This window comes from Diachasmimorpha longicaudata, chromosome 4 (genome assembly GCF_034640455.1).
Source record: "Diachasmimorpha longicaudata isolate KC_UGA_2023 chromosome 4, iyDiaLong2, whole genome shotgun sequence".
Lineage (NCBI taxonomy): Eukaryota > Metazoa > Arthropoda > Insecta > Hymenoptera > Braconidae > Diachasmimorpha > Diachasmimorpha longicaudata.
In genome coordinates this window covers 4,104,069-4,126,661 of record NC_087228.1, presented here as the reverse complement: position 1 = coordinate 4,126,661, position 22,593 = coordinate 4,104,069, and the positions used below count along the sequence as shown (strand labels likewise).

General features: G+C 36.8%; 1 long non-coding RNA gene across 7 annotated transcripts in view; it reads left to right on the top strand.

The window, feature by feature from the left end:
• Positions 1 to 22,593, top strand: part of LOC135161579 (uncharacterized) — a 139,600-nt gene that overhangs the window by 51,611 nt on the left and 65,396 nt on the right. For 6 of the 7 annotated variants that reach the window (XR_010298819.1, XR_010298818.1, XR_010298821.1 and 3 more), the window contains 2 exons: positions 1,507 to 1,767; positions 4,678 to 4,796. This is a non-coding gene — a long non-coding RNA (uncharacterized LOC135161579). Of the gene's footprint in view, positions 1 to 1,506; positions 1,768 to 4,677; positions 4,797 to 19,493; positions 20,247 to 22,593 lie in introns of those variants that run through there. The other variant, XR_010298824.1, reaches the window with a different exon arrangement.

The window sequence follows — 22,593 nt, the reverse complement described above, 5'->3', positions numbered from 1 at the left end:
GAACAGACTTATTTTAATCACGGCATATTTTTACCTTTTAATCAACATTATTGTACCAAGTTGATATTTTATTATTATTATAGTTCTTTTTGAAATAGACTTTTTCACATTTATTTCTTGCCCGCCGCATTGATCCTACATTATGTAAAATATAAAATAAAAATGCTCCAGTAAGATTTCTCGCAGGAATTTGTGCTCGGCCGTGACTTCGAGCCTCGTTTCCCTAGCGCTGGAATAATTCAAAAAAACTTTTCCCCGCATAGCCATCATTTTACCCCCCCCAATTTTCACGTCATCATTAATAAAATCTTCCGCAACAGCTCTCGTACCGTAAAACTTGACTTTCTACTCAATCTCCCCGATTTGGCAGCTGATTTGCCCCCATCCCCTCGCAATTTCAACCTATTTTGCAAAAGATAATTCATTATCCCTCGGGCAATATCAATATCCAAACTATAATAAACTAAAGGCATAAAAAATAAAAGTAGGCAGAGTGGATGGCATGTGAGAGTGGCGTGTATGTGCATTGAAAACGCACTGTGGCGTATCATTGGCCTTCCATTGCGTAAGGCCAGTGGTTTAGCCAGTGTACCTACACACGAGAGATTGCCAGGGTGATAGTTTTCTTATAAATAAACGTACTAGTACTCACCGCCCTGGACCGATTTAGAATTGAAGCGGAGAGCCACTTTGCAACGCACCTATACAAATCCACCAGTGAGAATCTGACTTTATAACGCGCCCCCCGGTATAAATTTAATTTAACCGTAATGCGTTACTTTCGCCTGGGATAGTCGACACGTATCAGCATTCCTTTATATATATATATATATGTATGTATAGACACTTTTGATATCATATATTCCCGCATTATGAGATTCATCCGCACTCAAGTAATTGCATTCCCCGGGGAGTGATGCCACCTGAACCGATATTCCATCACGAAGAGAAAAATACTCGAAAAATTAGTGAACTTTTACGTAATCATGGCGTGGCCTTGGGGTGACGTGGGGTGACCAGACATTTTTACGAAACTTTCCGTAAATTTCCCGGAAAGATTTTTCGACTATTTTTCGCTTCATAGCAGTGATTATTGTACGAAAAAGCGTTAATTAGACAAATTGTCTGATTCTTGCGGACATGATTCCAGTAAAGAGGATATTTGTGCGCAGTAGTTCGGGCTATGCAAACACCACTATCGGACGGATGATTTATTTCAATGTAATCTTGCGAATAAAAAAATTCTCGTATTTATTTTATGTGAATTAAAGAGACACGTTTGCCTTGAACATAATTGAACTTTTCTCCTCAATGAGAAATAATTCATACTTAAATTTTTTATTTAATTAATCTGTCTAACGTCAATTGAATGTAATTCGCTTCATGAGAAAATGGAGTTGTATCGATGGAAAAATTATACTCGGGTATGGAAGAAATATTTTCTCGATAGTTTCAAAAGAAGTTTTCCTTGAAATTAATTAGAATTGATCTGCTCTCTCTTTCCAGATGCCGGTGTGAGTGAATGTTTCAGTTAATTTCGGGGTTTGGAGGCGCATTTGAGTGATTAGAGAAGAACATCTTGCAATTCCGACGAGGTGCATCTGGCCTACATTAAAATTTAAGTAGACACTTTAGAGACATATGACTGCGCCAGTCAACCGTCTTTGAACATTCCACGGATGCCAGACATCCTGGTATGCGCTGACACGTACACAGACACCAGACGGAGTAGATCATAGCGAGGTGGACGGAAAATTTATCATAAAGGTGAGGGTTTTCAGTCGTTGATCACGCTCTTATTTATTATTCTTATTATTCCATCTATTATTCGGAGGAATTCTGGGTATTTCAAATATTTACGTTTCCTTCGTGCCATCGTGGATTTTTTCGTTGAGTTGAAGACTGTCTTACGTATAATATAACGTGATGAGAATTTTCCAAAAATGCGGTAGTAATTGTAGCCAGAAATTTCGAATTTTCCTTCCAAACAAAAGTAAATTTTCTTTACAAATTCTACAATAACTCCCGTGGGTTGTGAAACAATCTGATGGCACGGTAACAATTTTCCAATTTTCTAATCAATCTTCTTGGGATTTTTGAAAAAAAGGCACATACCTGAGTCGCCATTTCGGCCACTAACTAGGCCTCAATACGCTCGTTGAGTCGTCATTCAGACCCGAGGGTCCATTTGGAACTCAAATACGAGGTTTCAATGAGTCGTTAAGGGGTTATTCTCATGTAAACGCCTATATTTTACCACTTTTTCGGAATTTTTTTTTTATGCGACAACAAACTTCAATCATGTTGATTTTTCAATATATTTTTATTTGTATTTTGAAATATACGAAAAAAAATTTTTTTTTCGTTTTTTACATTTTTAACATATATTTTTTTTAAGTCAAAGTAGTCCCCAACAAAAAAAGGTAGTTCACTGGTCAAGGTGATAGCGGCTGTTCATGTTGTCTGACATAAAAAAATCGAATGGATTATTATTCAGTAGACCTGTGGCTATCGTCCCTACCAAATATAATCAATTTCATTAAAAACAAAAAAAAATATCGAACTTCAAAAAAAAAATCACGAAAATCTCCTTCTTTTTCGTTACAAATCGTTTAAAAAAAATATGAAGATATTGTCGAAAATAAACAATTGTGGTAGGGACGATAACCATAAATGAGTAGAAGAACATATGTAAATTTTAAAGCAATCGGTTGAATACTTTTTCTTGTAGGACCTTGACCGTTTCAGAAAATGATGATTCGAGAAAAACGCGTTTAAAGTTGAAAGCCTGGTAGACAATTGCTTACGACACGTCGGCGACTATGAGCTATAACTTATGAAATACTATGAATTTCGGTCTGAATTTTTCACAGCATGTTTTCAATAGGTTTTACTGTCAAAATATCGAAAAAAAAAAAAATCGATTTTTTGAAGTGCTCACATGAGAATAACCCCTTAACCAGTTAAAACTTCGATTTTAGACTCCGTTTATTGTCGAAAAATATTCTACTCCGTCGTAGCCTCCTAAACATTTTGGCCGCCATTTTAGACCTCCGAACCTTTTATTAGTTTTTAAATTCAATACTCAACAAAGAGTTGTAGAGTTGTAGTATAATATTGGCAGTGTTTTCCCTAAACTCTCGGCTGTGCGGTGGAATCTCAAAAAATTTTGTTCGACATTTAATATCGTCTTCGTTTACCTAATTCGTCAACAGGTTTTTTAGACATTGTTTAAACTCGATAATGTGTCGTTAATAATTCAGGAGGTCTACATGGAAAGAAATTTGAGGTAAAAATTAGATCTCCAGGAGGATCTCGAAAGGAGGGAGGAACTTCGTTTTATAACGAAAATTAGCCTCTCAAGTCTAATTTTTCCAGCAAAACTTGACCTAAAAGTGATTGATTCCCAGGTAGGAATCGCCAAGCTTCACACCCGGACCAACCGTGCGTTAGGCCCGGCTGACCAAGCTTTGGTAATCCTAGACTCCATCAGGCTCGGTATCTTAGTCACACCAGAGAAAGCCCAGGCTTGGATCCTTCCCGGATATCAAACCTGGGTACCAAGCTTGTGCCAAGCCTGGGAGAAGTCTGGTTCATTCAGCCTTGGTTCATAGCTTCTCGACCAGTCCTGGGCCCAGACTGGCGAACTGGCTGAAATTTATTTCTTTTTAACTAGGCGGCATGCTGATTTTACTTACACGTGAAACCAAAGGGTGGCAATGTCCTCTGGTATTACGCCTAGTTATTAACCCCATCTAGTTACATAAGTGTAAAGTAAGTTTTCGAATGCCACAGGGTATCTGGTTCATTTGTCATTTATCTGGATATGTTCAGTACTATAAACTGTTTGAATAAAGTCTAGGCATTTTTTAATATATGAGCCTGGAACGGCGCTGGTTCGAAGGCCTGGACCAGCCTTAATAAGTTAGCTTGGGCCAGCTCTCGTTATCAGGCCTGGCCCCACGTTACATTCCAATGCTCATCCACTATTAATCCAGGCTTGGATGTCAAGCCTGATCCAAGCTTACCTAGTCTTGGGAATAGCTTGGGTGAAACCTGGGCCATTGGTGCTAGAGGGCTATTTTTTATCAAAAATTTCGTTCCGTGTATTGTCCAAGAATGTAAAATGAAAGAGTCTCGGTCCTTAATGATTATTCCTCAAATGTGGGTTTTTTTTCGAAAAACCCACATTTGAGCAATCATCCTGATTGCTGATGGTGAGCAATCATCAGGGTGGTTCTTTTGGTTCTACCCTAACGGGCTTGAACAGCCACCATACTCATTCTCTCGTGTATATTCGTATTGTTATTCCTGTTCTGAACGTCGTTTTAAGGATTTTTCACACAATTATGAACAAAAATGAAAGTGTAGATTTCAGTGTATGTGAAGAAGTAAATTTTTCTCCAAGTTTTTGGATAGGGGGTTAGGATTGACATCTACAATGAGCAAAAATTGTAATAAAATTGTATTGCAAATGCCAAAACAGAATAAATAAACATGTCTGTGATTCAATAGAAGTTCATTTGAATGAGAGGTAAAAAAACATGTGTTTCTTTCTGCTTGAACTATATGAAGTAGTCACTTTTCATTATTTCATCTTGCTCCGTCGATCCATTTTGACACACTTTTCCCCGCAGTAAACCCCTTGACTGATAAAAGAAAAATTATCATTTTCAGATCTATTTGAGACTCAAAGACTAATATATTCCTTCGATGCCCAGATCTCACAATAGCCTCATAGGTCTCTCGTTGGAACTTAGTTTGATGCCCAATCGAAGACCAATATCTCGACTGGGGTAAGTTTTTTATAATTTTTTATTTGCATCATATTTTCTCTGTAACTTGTTCCACCGTTTTAGTTTCCAAAATCAGTCAGAATTTTCCCTTCAAACCTCCAATGAATTAATAAGTTCTGACTGTTTCTTCATTCCATCCAGTTGTTGACAACATGTCAATTAAAAAAAATGGCATTCCTCAACACTTGGAGTTCACTTCAGACTCCGATTTCTCCGAGCTTCACTCAATTATGCGATTTGTTACTCTTGATTCAACCCAGCATGTAGGATATACGAATCTATTTGTTAGCAACAAATCAGACCGAGTGCCTCCCACCTAGTGGCATGAACAGCAGTCTGAATAATCAGGTACCAGTGCCACTGCAAACATATGTTTCCTCGATTTGCCAAGTGACCTGGATAATCATTTGAGGCACCCTCGCCGCTGCACACGTGCACCTCCCCCCCTCCCCCTATTCACCAAATCTGGCAAGCAAGATGTATTGTTTGTTCCCAATCGGCGCAAGTAGCTCAACAACTGTCGGAAAAAAATTCCGTCGAAATAAACTTCGAAAGCGGGAAAAAGTCGAATATATATCACCGGTGAGTGCATTAATGCATTTTAAAGTGCTTTCTTTCATTCCTACCATTCTCTCCTGCTTTGGGAATATATCGAAGGTATACTGGAGTTGCGGAAAGTCCATTTACTCGAGGTGTGCATTCAATATGTCGAATAATATTATAAATATTTAATTTATTATTTCAAATTTAGAATTATTCATGAACAATTGGAATTCTCCGTAAATTTGAATTATTCGTAATTTCTATTGGATTATGGATACGAATTGTATCAATAATATAAAAACGATTTAACTAGCAACTTTAATTATCTATTATCGCACGCAGAAGGTAAATCTTTCTGGTATGATGCCTCTAGATCAACTGACTTTCAGTGACCAAAGATTTGACACTCTAGACCCATTTGACAAAAGGTCCTTGTTCATTCATTCCTTTCTGTTTCTCCTCTAGTTCTATTTATTAAAACCGTTCTAAACATTCCGGTACTGTTTGGAGAAAAACTATAAAATCCATAACATACTGAGATGGACTAAAAACAGTTATAGACAGATGATTCATTTTTGTCCACACATATCAAGCACTCTCACTAATTTCGAATTAAACTAAATGACAATTTATTCCATTCATTAAGTTAATTTCGTAGTAAACAAATTTGAGTTTTGGTAGAATAGACCGCAATTGTTCTTGAACAAAATGAGAACTTTCATATTTATTTGGTTGTTATCTTTAAGACAAGTCACACCAAAATTGTCAATTTTGGCAATTTTTATTGCCCATTTTTTCATGTGGTGCTGGTAAAAAAATTATTTCGTCACTTTCTTGATCGTCAGGACGACGGAAGTCATTATTGATCCTTGTTTCTGTTTGCCAAACGGAATTTCATTTTTGAAGTGAAAACTTCTTATGGCGCGTTGGGCACTTTTGTGGGTGAGCATTTTCTCGTGAACTCGCGACAGATGAGAATACGCATTCTTTGCATGGGCATTGGGTCGTGCCCTCGTGACAGACGAGATTGAGATTTTTTATATTTATTTTATAAATGTATATTAAACGCAAACTTTATTTATTTAAATATTCCATTTGAATGGTGTTGCTGCTATGGTATTGTGTTAAAAAAAAAACAAATCTAAAGTGTTAATACAAAAGTCGGAAAATCGCTAAAAATTATGGAAAAACCAGAAAAGTAGGAAAACCCGAAAAATCAAAAATATACTCAATTTAGTAGAGAATTTCACTAGGGACGTGAAGCGACGATCGGAAAATCGCTAAAACTTATGGGAAAGCCGGAAAAGTAGGAAAACCCGAAAAATCGAAAATACACTCAATTTAGTAGAGAATTTCACTAGGGACGTGAATCGACGATGGGAAAAGTGCCCAACCCGCCATAAGTTCAAGTTTTCACTTCTGCCTGCACTCCCGGACTGCAACGAGTTTTTTTTTTTTTTATTAAAAAATTCTCTTCTTGTAATGTAGATCCATATTTTTTTCCTTAATTTCTCCACAAAAATTCTCAGCCTTTTCTCTCCGTGTACCCGATGCATTTCGTATATATCGTATTTACAGTTCATTGACCCCCTCGGGGATACACTGAGGTAATGTTGTAAATGGTGAGTGGCTGAATAAAAATGGGAAAAAAGATATAAATGTGCAGTAGAAGGTATTGAACGTGGATACAGTGGACGCACGGCAGGACAGAATGTATATCGCCTGGAGAAATAAAAGTAAAGTATTCCACAAATAACAGATACCCAATGAGAAAGGAATCTGAGTTTGCTCTCTGATTGTATGTAAATGTTTGACATTAATCTGGTATGCGGTGTGACCCAATTACACGCTCACAGATACCGATTGCGACATTCTCAGTGCTGAACGCGGATTTGGATTAATGGGATTAGTGGATATCATTCTGTGCAGTGAATTCACCAGAATTACCTGCATTCCAATTTCGATTCAACCATGTCTAACCTTTTAGGATTAATTCTTCAAGCCTCAGAGTTGAGGCACGATTCTTCCCAGTCTCTTTCAAGGCGATGGAAAAATGCTGGCATTAAATTTTTGCGAGGCAGAAGTATCTTTAGAATATCTCGTCAAAATATTTGGAAGAATTTTTTCAACTATTATCCTTATTAAATTTTTGGGGATTTCCCGAAACACAAAATTCACTCTTTCTCCTCTGAAAAATATGTTCTAGAGCTTTATGGTGGTAGGGCCCCGAATGTATAAAAAAAGGGGGAAAAGTTTTATTACTCGCCTGCTTAGCAACATTTGGCGAACAGAAGTGGCCATCAGGCTATAAAATAAAAACTCTTTCGGGGATGGAAATGTTCTGGTCCATGAGGCCCAAAATACTATCTTTTAGTTTAGTCTATCGTGAGAATCTTTAGAGGAACATACCTCCTGACATAAGTAGAGCCAAGCATAACGATTAAATATAAAGTGTGCAAAATAGAACAAAAGTGTTGCTTATTTGAATCCCATATTCCAATAGGTTATGGGCCGAGTGTAATTATAAAACAAAGTGTCGAATACCCTGTGTTATTTTTTTTTAATTAAAAGACTGAATATTAAGTGCAAGTGATAATATTTGATGAACATGGAGAAAATAATTAGAAATATTGAACCGTTCAACGGAGAACGGTATAAAACATGGAATTTGAATATTTGTTATCAGAATTAGGAGTGACTAGAGTGCTGGAATCTGAACCTCCAAAAACTGGAAAAGAAGAATGGCAAAAGGACAACAATGTTGTTAAGAGGGTGACAGTGGCAAACTTGTAATATGTTCCAAAATATTTTGGGAACATATTTTCTGTTCAAAGATCTTCAAAAAAATGGCGCATTTTCATAACTGGGAATTGAATTGAAATGTGGGGTTTATTATTTAAAAATTTGAGTGGTTTAAATGTGAATTTTTGTCGAACTTCAATAATCAATTATGTTATCAATTAAGCCGGTATTTTCCGCTACATTTATCCTCGATTTTTCTCTTCGTGTGATAAACATTATTTAAAAAATTCACTGATGGTGATAAAAATCACGATACAGCATGAAAAATATTGTTAGAATCTCTTGGAGTGTCATCACGATTGGAACACGTGATAACTAACACGTTTCTTCACGCACACAGACCCGGCAAATAATAAAACTTAGCAGATGAAACTTGAATACGTTGTTTCTCACATGGCGGTAGATAATAAGTTCGAGGTATGAGTAACGATATCGTTGGTGGGTAAAGCTGTAGAGAGGTGCCTATCTAACATTTTTATAGCACCCACGACACCATTCTACCCGCTATTACAGCCGCACTTATTCCGTTTGTGTACAATTTAGATTTTGCAAATCCCTTCTTTAAACGGTGAAAAACATAAAAGCGTGAATTACGACTGCACGCGAGATAAAAATGAGAGGGAAAAAAAATATATCAAAAAGATTTACCACTCAATTATTTCAAAATATTGTGAAACTTCTTTAATCTTTCAATTTATCTTCATGAATTGTTCCATTGGTAACAATTGCCGGCGAGATCTAGTGCTTAAAATTATCACTGAACAAAGCCGCGTGATCACTTAATTAATTCAAATGCCTGAAACGATGATAGCAAATGGCGACACTTTTATCACCTTCGATCAAAGTTCTGCACTTGTCAAATAACAAATACGCAATCGCAGTGACAAACACACGCAAACACCTACATAAAATGCGTCAATCAAATGCTGAATGGAATGCGATGAATATAAATATCGGAGTGTCAATAGTTACTTAATCGATTATTTCCTTCACTATCCATCGATAGTTAGCATTCCACAGTGGGGATTAACCACGCAGAATGATATTAACTCGTTCCCAGATGTGGCTCTAAAAAAAGCACTCATCGATGATTGAATAAGTGAAAAAAACGATGAATTTCATTTGTCAACGTTAGAGAATTAGAATTACAATCGCAAACACCATTCGAATGGAAAATTCAGTAATTTTATCAGTTATTTTCAGACACATCTACATCAATATTTAATTACTCACTCACTAATATTCAAAATTAATTTATTCGCACCCAAAAATGTTTGTTGTAACATGAAAAAATGTTAAAAATGTGGAAATTTCAATTCTAAATTTGGCAGCTTATCTTTGTGAATAAAAATCATCGGTTGTTTGAATAAAAGATAAGAACTCGACTAAGTTAAGAATAAAACAAAATGAAAATTTTTTCAATTAAATTTTTCCTCAGGAGAGGACGAAATTCTCTAGTTCGTTATTTCCAAAAATTTGTTTCATGCAAAAAACACCTAAAATACTCTTGTTCGACTATATCCCTCGGATTGGATATCTATTCCTGTCAGCGTGTCGACTATAAGCACGTATTTCCATTTTGCAAACACGAGAGAACGAAAAGAGCCAAGTCCTTGCCGCAAATTACGCACCTCGTCGTTTTTAACGAACGCATTTCATTCGACTGGATTGATACGTTCCCCAGGGACTACCCCTCCCCCCTCCTCCTCCTCCCTCTCGGCCCTCACCGATGATTACGGTCCAGCGAGAGCCGGTGTACCAGGTCCTCACCTCCTTGGCAAGCCAACGTCAGTGAGAAAATGAGGCTGGGATCCGGGCTCGCTTGATTTCCCATCTCCAGGACCCTTCATCTCACTCAAACAACTTCTCCTTTTGCTCCCTTTTATAACTGCTGCAGCGCGCAACTACACCCTTTTCTCAAATAACACAATTGAGTGACCTTGAGGATCGGATATAGAATCCTCCGTTCCGTAACCGAGAGAAAAGCCGGGAAAAAATTGGAGTCCTCTTTCGCACCAGAAGCCACGAGTAAACTGTCAAAAATTTAATTGAAACAAAAGGAAAGATTTTAGACCAGCGGGGAAACTTTTCGGCAAATTTACAATTTTTTGTAAGGAAGCTCGAGGAACATTCTGAATCGGGCCCTAGGAGATTCCTCAAACTGTCCGTATTCTGTAGAAAATTGTGGGAAAAAGTATTTATTTTTGGAGACGAAAAATATATAATTTTAATATAATAACAAAAATATAAATATAAAATAAAAAATGTATTGTGTAGTTGGGGAAGTTTTGTAGCTTTAGCACTACAAGAAGATTAATATAGAATGGAAAGCACTAATCGTCTGTAATTCCAAAGGGAAATGGGGTTGAAGAAAATTAAAATAGAACTGTTACAGAATTTTTTTCGAAACACTGAATATTTTTTTTGTTATGTTGTTTTTCATGAAAAACTACGAAATGACCATTTAAATTTCCCTTGTTACTTGCGTAATGAGTAAGTGAATTTGAGCTTCGTAATATCTCCTAAATATTTACCTCCATTAACAAAAATTCACCGACTATTCTCCCCATCACCTATTGAGAGCCTAATTGTCATCCGAAGTCCTCTCTCATTCCTCCAATCTTCCCCTCATTAACGGATAGATTGAAATAATTATGATGCTGTAACAGAGGTAAAACCGGATCCTATGAATCGATTATCAACGAGTATAGGTATTCATCCGAGTGATCGTTTATACAGTTCATCTTCCTCGTCGACTTAAAAACATAATTAGTATTACTTTGCAAACTAGTGTCCTTGAAGTATCATCCCAACAACAATATTATCATTATGAAATACTCAGGAGATGAGTGTACGCGGAAGCGCGAATGCCGTCGGTTGTGGTGGGTAGGGGGTTGATAGCTCGTGGTATGCAGAATGCGATCATCTCCAGCAGGTTTTGGTGAGGACAACGTATGCATTAAAAACACTTGAATTCAATTTTTAAATAGCCCCTTCAAACACCACTACAGAAGCGGGGAAAAACACGTTTTAGCGCACGTGTGTAGATGCCAGAGGATTTTATTATATATTTCTTTTTACGGCAATCCACAGTACGATTAATCGTTCGTATTACCGGGAAGTGTAACCTGTACAGAATATACTTAATCCAGGTGGTAACGAGAGTAGGCAATACTTCCTATACGTAACTCCTCATCTCTCTACGCGTATCTCTCAAATTACACCTAAGAGCCGTGAATAATCTACGTCTGGTGTTAAATTGAAATAAAAAAATAAGAAAAATATTTGCCTATTTGCCTTGGATGGGAGGGAGAGAGGGTGGCTGGCCAATGCGTTGGGGCATCAGTGTTGATAATGAAATGACTGTTTTTATGCAACAGAGTCATCATTGCTCGGTGAGTTCGTTGAGCTCGGGGTATGCCTCTGCAATTAGGTATCAAGGCACATAGACCGCGAAATGCTTTTATACGATGGGCCGGTGGAGATTAATCGCCCTGTTTCGCACCAATGTCAGTTATATGTGGGGATGGTATTCTTAATCCATCGCCGTGGTCCGGTACATTTCCTAGTGCGATAAACACTCGTGTGCTAGCGATGTTTGCTGGCTTTCGTCGCTTTCTGTCTCGCGGAGGGCATCTGGGATAATTAACAGCCCTTCGTACGGGGGAAAAGTTATGGACCGGATTTGTTAGACTAAAAGGAAACAAAAATTGAGTCATCCATTTTGCCCTCCCCCATACTTTGTTCTCTTGATTAATAATAAATCCCAAAAGTCGGACAAATTTTATTTTTATTCAGACGCTTTTTCATTATCTGAAAAATGTCTACAAAATGTCTGTGCAATTCTGCCATTATTTTTTAGTATGTCGACCGCGAAATTCATTCCATCTAACATCGGCCTTTCGCAATGATCTCCCCCCCCCCTTAAATTTACAGTTCATTGCTACCGGACTTTTTCATTCTGAACAGAATCACGTTGCGCAACAGTATAATAGAATCATCGACCTTCGGATATTTTTCCAAGAGTCACCTTTCTCAAGAGATCGCGAGTGCGCTGAGTAGCCCACCAGTGACCCATTAGATCACACCTTTTTTGCCCTTGTCCTCGAAGGCACCCAGTGCCCGCATACCAACGGTGAAAGTCATGTCTCATAATTTTCTGCAGTTATTATATTTTCCTCTCCAGCAACAGTATTATTTAAATTTTCTCTTTTTTTCACGTTACTTTTGTACGATATAAACGAGCAATTCCAATAGATGGACGAAGTTGATTCTCATCTTGAGATTTCCAAAAGTGAAAGCAAATTATAATCTATTTTTTTAGTTCAAGGTATTCATGAGGGCGTGGGTTTTTGATATTGACTTTTATCGTTTTTTTATCAATTTTTTTAACCAGAAAAATATGCTGGATTAAAAATCATGGCGGCAGAGGTGGGGACCTTGGGTTCTTAAAATAAGAACCGTTCGGGGCGGTCAACTATTGCTTCACGCGACTGAAGAGGTTATGTTATGTGTGACGACTGGGGAGGCAGTCGCAGTTGTCATGTCACAATGTAATTAGTGACGATAACTGGAGGAGACAAGGATGTCAATTTAACAATCTCAAGGCTTTTATTTTAAGAAGCTCAGTGTCTTTGATTTAAGTATCCAACGGTTCTTATTTTAAGTGCCCAATGTAGCGGATTCTACAAGTGCGTTGATTTAACTACCGTGGAACACTGGATTTTTATATGTGTATTTTTTACTGATAAACATTTTAATGCTGACACGTTAATCTGCAGTATTTACACTATCCAATTTGTCGACCGAGCTATCTGATGAAGGAAAATGAGATGATATATTTTTTTTCTTTATTGCTTTCGTATTCAAAAATGGACGCAGACCTTCAATTCGATAAATAAATATTTACGAAACAAAAAACAAAACGAAATTGTCATTAGGTGTGTGAATAAGTCTTTCCCGTTTTTTGTAAGAGAGGCCGCCACCAATACTGTGCGAGTATTCAATGGTTACATATGTCATAATCAAAGCTTATTCATCTGTCAACAATTCCACACTAACACATTAGTTGAAATTTTTTCGCATCATAAATTTTTGATATCGTGAAAATGTCGAAATTTGAGCCGAGTCGACGTCATTTGCGGGAAGTTTCACTTTATTGGTTCAATTTGAAGAAATCTGCTGCCGAGGCGCATCGATTACTTCAGGAAGCTTATGGAGAAGGTTGTGTCGATGATTCAAGTGTTCGCGGATGGTTTCGACGCTTCAAAAGTGGTGATTTCGACGTGGAAGACAAGGAGCGTTCCGGGCGGCCGCAAATCTTTGAAGATCAAGAATTGGCGACTTTGCTTGATGAAGATTCGTGTCAAACGCAAGAAGACGATGGCCAGTACTTTCAATAATTCATTTGTAACCATTTTTTCACAATAAAGGCTCAAAATTTGAAAAAAAACGGGAAAGACTTATTCACACTCCTAATAATAACATGGAACCCAGACAATTGGCGATATTTTTTAAATAAAAATTGAATATTGCAGAGTACTATAAATAATTTAGCAGCTGAGTGGTAAAATGAGATGAGCTGACTTATCTCTGAGTCGTTTTCGAGAAGTATCTCCCAATCTAAGAGAAATAGGGAAATTATAATAAAAATTTTGCTATCTTCTTTAGATTTCGAAATATTCAGTCGTGACCAGTGATTTATATCGTATTACCACTTCGCTATTAAATTAAAAACTTCATATTTTGGAAAAAATTTCAGTTTATAAATATGGCTATCGGTGCACTGAATTCATACATTTTCTCCTGTCTTTTTTGACACTGAACAAATATTTTTGACGCTCCCAGACGGTTGGTAAATGGAATTCCACTCGTATCGGCCGTGTCATTCTTCAGTAATGACTATGACTGATGAGTTTGTCTCATGGCAATTATTTTTTTCGCAAAGACCAGTGAATTGTTCGTTCTTTTTTAGAGTCAAATAGCTCTGGAAATGAGTAATGATTGTTATTCCAGACTCCTCAAGGCCGCGTGATAATGCACCGGACAGAATTATTTACCAGTGAATGTCAATGAGACAGTAATTTGTATAAATTTTCTTCCGAGCTTGAAAAACCGTCGGCGAATGAATAAAAAGTCTTTTACACTGCAGATGAAAGTATTAACGAGGCAATGATTGGTTTATTTTGCAAATCTGGTGAGCTGTACTTTATGGAACTGTCGACAGTCCTGAATGCTAATCCCTAAATGTCTTTTGTATATTTTATACCGAGTGGCTTCCAGTCTACTGCGTATATCGGTGACTTAAATGAGTAAAGGCATTTCTCAATGGATTTATTTTTATTTTTTCTCTCCTACTTGGTGTATATCCCTTGGATTTTGCATTATGCTAATATATTCGGTACGCGTCGACGAGTCTGGGCCTGCCTGAAAGAGAGACATAACGGTAGAACATTCCCGATCGTCTCTCCATGACTCATTCACACGATCTTTCCAATAGACCGCGAGCGAAGACTCATCTATTAGATATGATAATTGTTGGGTCAACGTCAAATTTGGGTGGATCCGGGGAAAAACCTGGAAGTATCGTGAATCAACGGCCAGGGGAGTCACAGCTAGAGAAATGTCTGAATTATATGCCTTTTGTAGACACCTTTCAGACACTAAAAAACGCTTGAATGAATTGGGAATTTTTGGAAATTCCAAATTTCATGTGAGAGAAATTTTTCCGAGGTTGATCAGAGGATTTAGGGCAGTGTCTCGCAAACTGTGTGTGCCGCGGGAAAATGTTAAATGTGCCGCAAAAGATTTTCCAAGTTGCACTAGATATTCTGAGATTAATCTAAAAACCAATTTCTGATAACTATAAAATTACCCAAAAAGTAGTCATTTAACTTTAACTAAATTAGCCAGAACGCAGGTACTCGTATTTGCCCTCCCAAACTTTGTCGTAACAACAAGATGCACAAGCGAGGGGGTACGAATAATGCAAATTTGTTCCCAGAAACAAGCCCATCCATCACATTAAGCTTAAAATAAAAATATGTTCCTTCCTATTGCACCAAATATTAATTAATGTACCTATTTGTAAAACCAATTTTTAAAATTATTTTTAAATATACGTTTTCTTCCGAAAATTTATTTAGTGCCGCGGAAAAAAAATTCCTCAGTTAGCGTGCCGCACACTAAAAAAGTTTGCGAGACACTGCTTTAGGGGTATGGAACAACGACGGTCTTATGCGGGGAACCACCGAAATTGGTAAATAGAAACACGAGAGGCATTGGATCGTGGCGACGCAGGTCGTAACTTGATCGTGAAAACAAATGATGATCACACGGTTGGTGATGACGGATACAGCGTCAAAGATCTTCACTAGGAACAAATCAGTTCAGTTCACCCAGCAACGCGGGCGAGAGTACTTCGCACATGAGCTTCCAATTATTCTTTGAAATTATTAATTAATGTTTGCTTAAATCTAACGATTATTTGTATAACAGTTTACCGATATAACCAGCATTATTCTGTAATAAAAGAGTTATTACATTACTATTTCCACTAGTGAAATATTTACTACATTCATTAGAATGTTTAGAAATTGTGTCGTCCGAAATTCCAATCAATTTTCATTTTATTCAGTCATTTTTAGGGCTTGAGAAATGTTTACAAAAAGTGTGATCGCTCCAAAATAAAAATTTTTCATTTTTATCTCACGATCTAAAAAAAAATACCGACGTTATTGACTCTCTCTATCAGTCTGCGAATTCCTGTGTATCACAGTATCTTATCTCCGCTGGCAAATAAAGCCTGCGGGTAATACATACAGGATTCCCCGAGAATAATTGCTTATTAGTTATTACTGAAAGAAAAGAAAAATACTCACGCGGAAATACCCGCGTGTAATAATGCCCAGTCATACTTCCGTGAAATTAGGATGGACAAAAAATGTGAATAACTATTGGACGAACGTGATTCATTGATTTTCTCAGCCCACTCTTAATTGAATAAGTCAATTTGAACTATTAATGGAACAAAAGATTTTGAATTATTTCCGGATTTTCAGTTCCATGAGATTTAATCGGATAAATTAATCACGTGGCAGCGGGCAGATGGTTCATTGACTCAGTAAAACTTTTACCTCCATCTCGATCATTTCTCACTAGGGTGTACAGGGATATTACGTCGATAATAATTATTCCAATGCACTTGGCTTATGGGAAACGTGACTGGTACGAGTGGTGCATCCGTTTGTATACCATCGTACATCAATGATACCGATGGTATTCACTATTCGACGCATTCGAAACGAACATAACATAATAAACCTTTAACATTTTTATCTAAAGCCGAGCAGCACTCATCAATTTCATTGCATTCAATTCGAATAAATTACAGTTTACTCTAAATTTCGTATTGAAAATATTTTTAAAAATGTTGCCAACGTGTTTGCAATAACAATAGTCGCCCGAAAATCTTGTGCAGAATTTTTGTGGGTCACCAGGCGGATCTTCCGAATATTTCTGATGAATTCTTCAGACAATTTTGGAGAGATTTTCAGTAGACAAAATTTTTTTTGCACAGAATATTTACTTGCTGCCGATAAAACTCCATAAATATTTTCATAAGACATGCTAATGACTTGTGAATATTTTTGTACAGAGTCAATGTTCCAGGAAAAAACATTTTTTGTTAATGCTGGGCCACAAAAATTCTGCCGCTCCTCAATAAATTTACTTGAAAACTTTTCCTTGATAACACTTGAATTTTGTTTAACAATTTTATTTCCTGTAATTTATCGGTCATTGTGAATCGATAAAAATGTTCGATAAATCTTGCTGTCCATTGATAGTGTCAAATATTAATCAGTTCGATTTTCGATTGTCGTGAGATAATAAATAACGAAATTGTTTACATCTGATGCATCTGCCGGCCACTAAAGCATTAATAGTAGTTTCTGCATCCAATTTTCCCCACATCTATGAGTTACTTCAAATTAAATTCCTACTAACTGCAAGTGATGATTTATGAATTAATGAAATAAACAGAACAGAAATTGGCCCTCTATTTGATTTGTTCACATAATTCTAACTTTTCTACGCCAAAATCTACTGAAATTTCCGTGTGATAACGATACGATAAAATTTTTTGTATTCCGCCCGGAAAAAATCAGACAAAAATTTTTCAACAACGTGACATTGAAAAATTATTCATCAAGCGCACCCTTCCGGAGTACAACAATAAGAAGCCGCCAAGTATGTCCCAGCATAATGCCCTCACGTATCGGATCGACGTCCAACGAATTTATGTCTCGAGATCGCGCCCCGGGTGCGTAGCACCATCCCAAGATCGTGTATTTCCTTCCTCCCGGTCTTGAACACGCGATGGCTATTCAACTCATCTTTCCCTCCAATCTGCCTCCCCTTCCCCTTCACCCCTGTATCTGTTCCGCAACGGATGCATGGCTACCTTCAATCACGAGATATCGGATCATTCAATAAATCTTCAAGCCTCGTGAAATGACTCTCGTAACGCAAAACACGCCGTGTCTTGTCTCAATATTCTCGAGATTAATTTTTCCTATATTCTCACGAGTCGACTTTATTGCCATTCATTTGCCCTGAGATCAGAGACCTTGCTCCCTCTCATCAATCAGTTATATTTTCCTCTAGAGCTTTATTTGAAAAGATCACTTGCAGGCATTTGCCAATGCTATGCATATACTTTTCCATTTACAATTAATCAAAATTAATTATCGATTGCTCACTTTTACTCCAGATTTCAATATTTAATATTTTTACTACCACAGGGAGAATGCAATAATTCATTTTTTTTGTAAAAGTCTCCATCGAAACACTTATTATCTCGGAGTTATTAATTAAAAAGTGAGAAGTTTAGCAAAAAATATTTCCCGAAGTTTCCACATTTTTTTATGTTACTTAAAAAACTTTTCAATCTCTAAAAAATATCCCCAGATGATGTTTGAAGTTGATGAGTTCTTCGTTATCCCAAATTTTCTGAAATAATTGCTGAAATTTTCCAATGACTTTTCTCTCTCCAATTCACCCACCGCAGGATGAGAAAATTATCGATAAAAAAAGGACAAACTCTTGAATATCTTCCGTGCACCTGGAAACATCAGTAGCTCATTGATCACGAGATTCCCCTCAGCCCTAGAGTACTTTGTATCAAACTGTCTCTCCCCTTCTGCTCCCTCCACCTAACCGCAACTTTAAATTTATAATGATTGGGTATGCAGTGATTGCAATGTGAAGGCATGATCGATATCAGATATTCATCAATTATGCATTAATCAATATCATGGAATGGAGAAGAGAAATGAGGGGGGGTATCCGCTCCATTACAGCATATCCGCGTAATTCGCCAGGCACTTTGGCCCTCCGGCTTACCAACAACGCTTGATGCCCTCCCCCCTCCCCCTCTTTTTCCCTTGTGCACACGGGCGTTGTTCCTTTCATTTTATCATTTACCGCGCGATCATGTTGCGCGTTGACCCCGAGCGCCGGACGTCTTGATTCTCCTCGTTTTTTTGTCTCTGGATTTTATGCTGTTGTCTCTCGATTTTTCATTTTACCGTGGGATTCCCAAAAATATTTGGCTTTGAAATAGCTTTCAGAGAAAAGTTTTTTTTTAGTAAAAAATCTTTGATAATCATTTATTTGCTTCAATCTCATTTGTCGTGACATTGCAGTACATTAATTTAATTAATTAAAGCGTAAATTTGATCGGGAAAAACATTTTGTCTGTAGACGAATTTTGTAATATTTTTACAAAAATACAAACATTTTCTACTGTGAATTTTTTTCTCTGTCACATACATCACAAGTGAAGTAGCAAAATGAAATAAGTTGACTCATCTCTGAGTTCAGTTTTTCAGCATAATCTCCGAATGTAACAGAGATAGCAAATTTTTTATAATACCATTTGTTGTAGTACTTAAGTAGCTCCGTAAAAAAGGTTATGATAAAAATTTTGCCATCTTTTCTAGGTTTCGAGATATTCATTAAAAACTGGTCAAGAGTTAGAAATGACTTATCTCGTTTTACGACTTTGCCACTGATATTCGAAAATGAAATTGAAATTTCGAACAGATGTTCAACCCTGGATTTTCCTCGATGCCCTATTCGCATACCTCCAATCCCTCCCACAAACGTGACTTGAAAATTAATTTCTCCCAGTACACCAGATGGATCTGCACTGAGATGGCCGCAAGAGTCTCGTGAAATCTGTTACCCCATGATCACAGGTCTTTGTTAAATATCAAACGTTGAAGTGAATATTAAAGTCGAAACATTTCACGATTAAATGGAATTCCATTACATAATATTGTTTTCCAGATTCAGCTCTGCGAGGAAAAATTTCCAAATTGACGTTAAACTTGCCACATCATTCACTAGACTGGGGAGAAATAAACAATTATGCAGTGCTCCACAATTGGTTAGGCGATCATGGAATGCAAAAACACGCTGGCTGTTTTATCGTAATGTTGAATTATTGTCAAATAGACGCCGCACAGTCTGTGCAATCACGAAAACAAGGGTAATTGAAATAAATTAGCGTCGTATAAACTGTCCGATGAGAGGGTCAAGGGTCATTGGCTATCGCGTTCTGTTGGGCATTAAACTGTTTATAATTGATTGGAACTTGCGTCAGATGATTGCGATTGGTTGAGCGACACTTACAGCATGCCACGCAGTCTGTTAAAGAATCAACTGCGTTATCAGTCTGAGAATTATCAAAACATTTGGCTGATTTTTTTTTGTTCGTTGATAAACTGCATTGTAATCGTGCACGCCATGAAAAACATCTCCGTAAATTGATAAAACATTGTTCAAGAGCTTGTGGAGGTCGAAGATTGACCGGAAAATTCCAAATGCATTTGGAAAAATTCCTTCACTCGAGAAATTCACACGGAGATAAATTTTCAATAGAAACGATATTACGGTTTTGTTTTATGAGTGACCATAGTTACCTCACTTCTGCCACAACAATTAGTAAAAATTAACGTATGATTATCAAATATTATTTTACGTTAGAGAAATGTTTTCTTGATAAAAAAGAAATTACTGTACCGGTAGAGTGTAAATAAACCTCCAATAAATTAATCAGCATAATATGCTGATATTAATATATATTAATTATGATGATATATTAATTATGATGATATATTAATATGTATTAATTATGATAATATATTAATATATATTAATTATGATGATATATTAATTATGACCAACTTTGGGGAACAGAAATGAGATAATTTTGATGAAAAGTTTTTCTCAATCCTCACCCCAATCGAATGACAATAATTTCCCATCGAAGAATGCATCTATCTCCCGTCATCCATCATCCTGACTGTTATTATATCATAAACTCATAATACCCATACATAACGCACTGGGTATTAGCACCTGATAGGGCGTGGATCGCAGGTGCACATGTAGATTAACAACAATGGGGTGTACAAGTGTGTTCTTTGTCTCGAATATTTGTGTACACTGGAAAACTGGTTCAATGGACTGAGCGTGTTTGTCGCCATAATTGAATATGGGGTAACGTCTGTCTAATGAAGAAAATATGCCTCAGTAGCTTTGGCTTGAAGTTTTGAAAAACATTACCGACACGTGTGTGGGCAGTTATTGCCTGTACGGCTCCTTTATCGTTTCATCGAGTGATTGCGAAAAGGTGCACAAGTGGTGGCCTATTTGAAACCCAGTCTCAGTATTTTGCACGATTTTCCGACAGACCCCACGTAGGAGATGAGCACTGGGCCAGTATCGGCCAATACTGGCCGATACTGGCCCAGTGTCGGCCAATACTGGCCGAGCCTCGGCCCACTGTTGGCCGTTCGTCATCTCCTACCAGGGACAGTGTCACATTCTAGGCTCACTTTGGCTCGATGTCGATGGATAAATAAATGACTAGTCAATTTCCAATGGTAACATTCACTTAATCACATTTGTTTCCATCTGGGAATGCGAAATTTTATCTCTTGCCAGAACTAATTAGACATTTATCGGAATTTTAATGAGATTTTTCAATGCCTGGGACTGAGTTTTTTTATCACGTTCAATCGGACGTTAATACAATTCGATTGAACTTGGTTAAATATTTAAACCGCTCTGTAAATGTTCAGTGACTAGTCACGTGTGAAATGGAATCACTTCTCTCCATCTTTTTTTCGTTGATAAAATGGTGATAGAAATTCCCATAAATTTCGTATCAAATTGGGCTTTCATTATTCATGGTGAATATGTCTAGCTGTCAATGCAACAGCGAATGGAAAATATGAGAGTTTAACAGCAAGAATGACTTTCTCTCCATAATTTTCTAATAAATTTTCGCTTTTTGGTGAAATAAGTGCAATTCGACGTTTATTCTATTCGCTGAACGTATAATGGCGCGAAATCGTCGAGATAGCGTATCTCCTGGCAGCCGTGACGATGTTATTGGGTACCGTGTTTCAGGAGAATGATGAATAAAGAATCACCCACATTTTGATGAGCAACAGCTTGTCTGATAGTTACAATACAAATAGTCCGTTTCTACTGGTGAAATTCTCCGTAGAAAAATATCTCTTCGGAATATCTTTCAGAATTTTTTGGAAGAGGCGTTGAAAATATATTTCCAACAGAAATTCTTTCAAAGATATTTTATTTTTAACATGTTCGTGAGACATTTTTATTTTTGAAGGTTATTTTCTACTCGATGATCTTTAAAAAATATCGTCTCTCGGTAGTAGTCGAAAAATAAATTGTCTCGTGAAGAATTTGTCTTTTGAATGTCTTTTTGAATCACCAAAACTTTTCTAAACATGTCCCTTATTCCAAAGACAGATATTTTTGATAATAATTTATTTTAATTGAAGAGAATGTGGGGTTTTTCAAATCTTCACTGAATTTATACACTAGTTGATCAGGGTTTTGTATGAAATTTTACATGGTGACATTTTTGGCTTTGGAAATGTAACATTTTTTCAAAATACATTGACAATTGAAATTCATCATATCTGTAATGAAGCAGATAATTACGTTGCAATATTTTGGACCCTTTATTATATCTCAGTACGTTCGAACGACAATTGTTTATAATCCGAGTAAACGTTTATACTGACAAACATTCACTAAAATTATCAACAAATAGATCAACGTTTTGCGTGGAATGCTGATTGGTCATGTTAATTTGTTTAAGAAATATGCTTCGGTAATTTCTCGGCATGTCTCGACAAATGGAATTTTTTATACTAGTAAACAAGTGGATATTTAAGTTGAAATGCTCAGGGTCAGTTATTATCTTTATTAGTGAACGACTGGAATTTGCTTGTAATAAAATCGAACCCCAGAGATTGTTAGCGACTGGAATTCGGTGTATTTCATTGATCTTGGTGTAACTTTACAACAAAATCACTAAAAGACCACCGCGTAAGAAATATATGTA